This window comes from Neofelis nebulosa, chromosome 13 (assembly GCF_028018385.1).
Source record: "Neofelis nebulosa isolate mNeoNeb1 chromosome 13, mNeoNeb1.pri, whole genome shotgun sequence".
In the NCBI taxonomy this organism is placed as follows: domain Eukaryota; kingdom Metazoa; phylum Chordata; class Mammalia; order Carnivora; family Felidae; genus Neofelis; species Neofelis nebulosa.
In genome coordinates, this window is record NC_080794.1 from 74,706,200 (window position 1) to 74,712,809 (window position 6,610).

Below are 6,610 nucleotides of genomic sequence, written 5' to 3' on the forward strand. Positions count from 1 at the left end.
TATATATTTACAATATACAATGAATAAACTTTTACTGATTATATATTATAAATTTGTTTGCCATTGTGTACAGTAAAATACTGTACATTAATGAAAAATAATTGCTGTTACATTGGTGTGTGTGTGTGTGTGTGTGTGTGTGTGTATGAAAGGGTAAGCTTTATTTCTACTCTCAAACTCTTACAACTTTGGGTAAAGTCCTCATCCCTGCCTCAGAGATGGCACAAACTGAAATAAGCAATCCACCCCCATGAAGAACACAGTGAATTTTTTTAAAGTCTTTTTTTAAATGTTTATTTGAGAGTGAGAGAGACAGAGAGAGCAGGGGAGGGGCAGAGAGAGAGGGGGACAGGATCCCTGCATGGACAGCAGAGAGCCCAATGTGGGGCTCGAACACACGAACCGTAAGATCATGACCCGAGCTAAAGTCAGAGGCTTAACCGACTGAGCCACCCAGGCACCCCACACAGTAAATTTTAATGCCCCCCCTTTGGGGGAGGGAAGGTCATACTACACACTTTTGGAGACACCCCAAAGGTTGCCTGGCAGTTTTGTACAGAAAGGATTTGGTCCCGTCTGAAGTGGCTTGGGATATTAAAAGTCACTTGAAGTTGGTGGCTCAACCCCTCTGGGCTGGGGTGGACAGGGAAGTGGCCTGGGACAGATGGGCAGACCTTGGGTGTGGGCTCAAGTTCTTATGGACAGAAGTAGTTGATCCCGGGGGGCTGCTGGGGTGGCTGAGGGCAGCCCGAGTGCTCAGGCTGGGTAGAGGCTGCTCTAGTGGCCTTTGTCTGCCCAGTCCGCCAGCTCAGTGCTCTGGAACCATAGCTGGGTCTCCCTCTGGGCACCTTCCATGGAGTCGCTGGCCTGGATGATGTGTCTGGTGATGTGGATGCTGAAGTCCCCACCTCCTCCGTGGTGCTGGGGGAAGTCTCAGCTGAGTCCATGTGTCCTGTCATGGCCCTTGAAGAGCAGACCCCTTTGGGGTCTTCCCAGACCATGGCCGCCATGGGGCCAGGGCTCCTATAGCTGATGAGGGCTGGGTAGAAGGGCTTCTTCTGCAGGTCATGGCAGTGCTGGGCAAAGTCTCTATCTGGTTGCCTGCAGCACCTTCATCCCCACCAGCTTGAAGGTCCTCCTCTCAAAGCGCCGGATCACATCCCCAATGAGCCACCACTGCACCCCTGTGGCTTCACCGCCACCAAGGTCAGCTCGCTCCCGGGTCCAGGAGGACCCCTGGAGATGGAGTGTGTGAGTGGGCTTGGACCCGTGACTCGCAGGCCATGCAGCAGCCCCCACAGGATGGCGTGCCCCAAGAGGCCGCCCATGTCCACCCACCCGAGGGCCTCTGGCTGAGGGCCAAATGCTGCCGCTACACTGTTGAATTTCATGCACGTGTTAAACAATAGAAGCCTGAACCAAAAGACTGCGCACTCTAGGATTCCATTTCTATGAATGGCAAAACTAATCTAGAATCGTAAGTCAAACTACTGGTTGCTTTTGAGGTGGGATTGCCAGATAAAATACAGCCCACCGGTAAGATTTGAATTCCAGCTTTAGACTGATGTCTTACTGTAAGCACGTCCAAGGCACTATTTTTATTTGCTAAATCTGGCAACCCTACTTTGCGGGGACATTGACTTGGAGGGTGCAGGAGGATGGCTTCTGCGGTTTTGATAATATCCTATTATCCTAATGTGGATGGTAGTTACATGGGTGTGTCTATTAGCAAGAATTCAGCGAGGGGAGTGTTCGCGGCTTGTGCACTTTACGAATGTTCTCCTTCTACAAAAAAGTTTACAAAGTTTTGATAGAATGATAAAGGAAGAGCCAGGAGTCCTGGGTTCAAACGGTAGCCTTTTGGGTTCAGTTTGTCCAAGTCTCAGTTTCTTCATCTGTTAAGCAGAAATCATTTTAACAAGAGCTATCCTACTAACTTCATGTTAGGCAGGGAGGAAATGGGGGTGCAGAGAGGTGCAATACCTTGTTCAGGGCAAACCAGCTGGTGAGTGGCACTGACGGGTATACGCCCATCATTCTAGAACCCACGTGCTGCGCCTCCTCATTCTCCCGCTCGCCTCTTGGAAAGCGCTCCTAAAACTGTAAAAGGCTTGCCAAACATCAGACCTGACTTATAATTACTTAGGGCAGGAAATTTTAATAAGTTCAGAGTGCGGTTGGTCGTTGAACAACACCGCTTGGAGCTGCGCGGGTCCACTTATACATGGATGTTCTTACAGTGCAGGAGTGTAAATGTATCTTTTCTTCCTTATTGCTTTCTTAATAACATCTTCTTTTCTCTAGCCTACTTTATGGTAAGAACACAGTATATAATACACAGAGCATACACAGTATGTGTTAATTGACTGTTGATGTTATCAGTAAGGCTTCTGGTCAACAGCAGGCTATTAGTAACTGATTTGGGGGGGGGGGGGAGTCAAAAGTTAAACATGCATCATCTATTGTGTGTGTGTGAGGTCAGTGCCCCTTACCCCCTGTCCCCCCGCCCCCCGGCGTTGTTCCAGGTCCAAGTGTATTTGCAAAATTTTAAAAGTGTGAGTGCATTTCCCAGGTGCTAGCTTTCCCAAAGCTAGCTTCGGATTCTCAAAGGGGTCTCTGACACCCTCCCTAAGAAGCACAAGAGCCAGAAGAGCCCCTGATCTAAAGGAGATGCTCCAGTCCAGAGCAACCGGTAAAAGCCTTGACTGGACCGAACCCCACAAGGGTTCTCTTCTTCCCATTTGACTTGCCTTTTTTTCTTTCCTCTTTAGCCCTAGGCAAACCACTTCTCCGGGCGGGGGGTGGGGGAGCACCTCTCAGTGGCCTCCCACCTGAAAAGCAGAGGCCTGGGGTGGGAGGGTGGCGGGCTTCCTTCACCAGGAGCAGCGCTCTTGCTTAATTAGTGTTTATGAAGGGCTGCGTGTTATTAAATTACTAGACACTGGAGACCAGGCCTTGGGGGTTTTCGAAATCTGTCTTGCTGCCCTCCCTAACTGGGTGGGAGGGATTTGCTTCGAGGGACAGAGGGAGGACGGTGGTTGGGGACACTCTTATGGTGGGGCTGCCCCCTCCCGATGGACAGCACCACTAAGAGATCCAAAAGACTCTTTGCCGCGATTTTCCAGCTTGTCTTTGGTTTGAGAGCCACCATTCCAGATGTGTTTGTTTTGAGTTCAGGCACTTTTCCTTTGTATAATCCAGCTACCCTTGAGAGGTGTAACTAGGAGGGATAGAATAACAGCGGTAGAGCTAAGGTGCACTGAGCCCGCTCACGGTGCCATGCTTGTGCTGAATCTGGGCATTCGATTTACCATCTGGACACGGGAGGCGAGTAACAAAGTCTGCCCCGATTGAAGATCTCTGTGATCAAGGCAAGTTGACATGTTATTTCATGGAATTCTAATGATAACACTCAGACATAGGTCTTATGTCCCCACTTTATATGAGCAAAGAGAGTTAGAATGATTTTTGGATGGACCTCAGGGCACACATTCAGACATGGCAGAGTCAAGATTTGAGCTCTTCCGGTGAGACCAAGATGCCTTCTTGTGCGGGGCATAGGTTCTCAGCAGGGAGTGGAAGTGTCACAATTTAAAGAAACTCCCTAGGCCATTCTGAGACAGCCCCTGGTTGACTGGGGGAAGGGGGAGATGGTCAGAGGACTAAGTGCCTTACTAACAGGAATGGGGTTATCATGTGCCTTCCAGAGAGGGGGGGTTCGGTGTACAGCAGCGGGGGTGATTTTGCTCCATACCCCCCGGCCTCCAGGGGACATATGACAATTCCTAGAGGTCTTTTTGTTTTTGTTTTTACTGTTACAACTGAGGGCGCAGTGTCAATGTCAGCTAGTGGGTAGAGACCAGAGATGCTGCTCAATGTCCAACAACATCCAGGACAACCCTGCACAACAAAGAATTACTCAGTCCAAAATGTCAATGGCACCCAGGCTGACAAACCTGGTGCTGTTTAGGGACTGGGAATGTAAGGAATGGGATAAGTTGAGGGGAGAGCCCTGGGCATCCCACAAGCATGGTGGGGGGAAGGGGGCAGGGAGAGGTGGGCCTTGAGGACAAATACTATCCAATTCACAGTGTAGCTGAGGGCTGGGTGTGAGTTTTACTTCAAAGGAAATTATCTTTTTGCCAAGCTCCTCTTTTTACCCCCGATACATCGCAGAAAACTCGTGAGGGTGATTCCATTGTTGGGTTGGCCCAGGAAACAGTAGCAAAAAAAGACCTCTACCTGGAATCAGGAAACTTGAATCCCAGTCTCAGCCTGGCTACCCTCAGCCATGTGATGCTCGGCCTGCCTGGATCTCTTGGACCCTCAGTTTCCTCACCCGTAAAATGGGTAATTACACTTGCCCTCTACTTTACACGGCGTTGTGAACAGCAAGTAAATGTATGAGAAAAGGTTTATAGAAGGACGATCCCCTTTCACACACAAAGGATGCCACCGTGAAACCTGCAGGCAGGTCACTGAGCACATTTAGGGTGGATGGGGCTTATTAGTAATTTTCAAATTAAATGCATGACATGGGATCCTTTGCCACTGATGTGCTTTGAAATTCAAGTCTGAGAGCATATTTGACAGAGGCTCAAAGTTATGTATTGGATGCAATGTCAGCAACAAGTACCTCGAAACGTCCCCAAAGTTGGAATGGATACAAGAGAGGAGGAAAGTCAAAGGATTTATTTTTGAAAAGAGAAAAAAAGCGTTATCTTCCTTTATCATTGTGCAAATAACCCTTACCCAGGTGTTAATCCCGAACAGAACCAGATAGTATAAAAAAGCAGAAAAATGAAAGTCAAAATTTCTTCGTTGACATTTTGGGGCACATCCTTTCAAGTATTTTTAATGAACAATTTCCCTTTTAAAAAAAGAACTCTGTTTTGTAGCCAGCAAAATAAATAAAATAAAATAAAATAAAATAAAATAAAATAAAATAAAATAAAACAAAACATGAACAGCGGCCAGATGATCACATTAGAAAGACGCTTCTCCTAAGGAAGGGTAGGCAAGGTTCCTTCAAAGAAGAAAAAGCTGAAAGACAATGATAGCCGATCCTACCCTAAGAAATGCCCCATCTGGTTTCTAGATAGTCATCACCTTGCCTGTTGGGGATGGAGGTGGGTGGCAGGGCCTGGAGGAGCTAGGAGGGTCTCACAGGCATAGTAGGCACCATCATTCACATGGCCTCCTGCCCCCCCCCCCCCCCCCATGAACCCTGGCAGGAGGGGGAAGGGAGAGTGGGCGGGGCCTCTGAGGATTCTTCCCTGCCCAGGACTGGGGTTTCTCCAGGAGCAGAGCCCTTGGCTGGGTAGAGGCAAGGAATGTTTACGCTTGTGCCGTGACAGACATCAAGGACCTGGACTGTCGCTAGAAAGCGTGGCAGAATCAGTGTCTGGGTACACACGCATGAAGAAAGGCCACCTTTCCGAGCGAGGGGGTTCTGGGAGGGGTCCTTGTGCTTCTTATGGGGTTTTGAGGTCATTATAACCTCTCACTCTTGGCATCCTGGAACCTTTAAGAAATAACGATTAATGCCTTCCCTCCCGCTCTAGGTATTTACAGTGTGCCCTCAGGCTACCAAGAAACCAAGAGTCGGCTGCGGATGACAGTCAACCGGAAGCCTCCCTCCTGGCCCAACGCCGCGCGCTGCAGGCTGTTGTCTACACTGGGACCCAAACTCACTCCGGACGCCGGAACTCATCATGTATCCTTCCTCCTTTTTCCCCCCTGTTCAAATGAAGGTTTCCTTAGGAAATAGAATCCACAAAGATCATTGGAATTTACAGAAACAACTGGGGTTTTTTGCAATCCAGTCCAGTCTCAAGTGATTCGTTCGACATAGACTTAGTCCTTCCTCAAGGACAGACTAGGGCTCAAAGCTGGTGTGGATTCCTGGGGGGAAACCAAGCCTGAAATCTTCACACTCTAGACCTGGACGTCTCCTTAGATCCTTCACCTCCTTTATCCCGTGATGCTTTTGGCCAGAAGCAGGTGTATCAGCCCACACTTAGATAAATTACAAGGGGAACAATGGCATTGTCCTCTCCTGAAATTTCACCTGCTCTGTCCCTTGAACAGACGTAAACCACCTTGTGAGACCGCTCCATGCTGGCTGGCATGGTCTTTGCCTCAGTTTAAAGTGTTCGTGTTTTTGTGGAGGGTGCTTGGATATCCATGACATTTCTGAACATAACAATGAGTTTGGGCCAGTGAGGATGCTTTGTAAGAAAGGATGGGGTCACTGAAGCTATTTTTAAAAAAAGAGAAAGAAAAGAAAACCTCAGGCATTTTAATATGTTAAATACAGACCCAATTATTAATTCTAAAGACCTCCACAAATCAACCTAGATGAAACTTTTTTCACCTTTTTCTGCCTTTTCCCCCCTTCTCAGAAACACTTAGACCTACCCTATGGCAATGACTGTCGGGAAGCCTCTATCCTGTATATCAGGGTAGCACAAATAATTCAGCATAAAGCAGCCCAGTTCCTGTAGCCTGGCATTAGGATAAGTATATCTTAAGAAAGTTCTTATGCAGACTTGGCTTCAGGCAATAAAACGTCATAGACGTATAACTGTAGCAAGCGAAATTTCTAGGG

At 48.1% G+C, this 6,610-nt stretch overlaps 1 pseudogene; it reads right to left on the reverse strand.

Moving 5' to 3' along the window:
- Window positions 1–777: 777 nt before the first annotated feature.
- LOC131492447 (nucleoside diphosphate kinase, mitochondrial-like) lies at window positions 778–1,328 on the reverse strand (annotated as a pseudogene).
- Window positions 1,329–6,610: the final 5,282 nt, after the last annotated feature.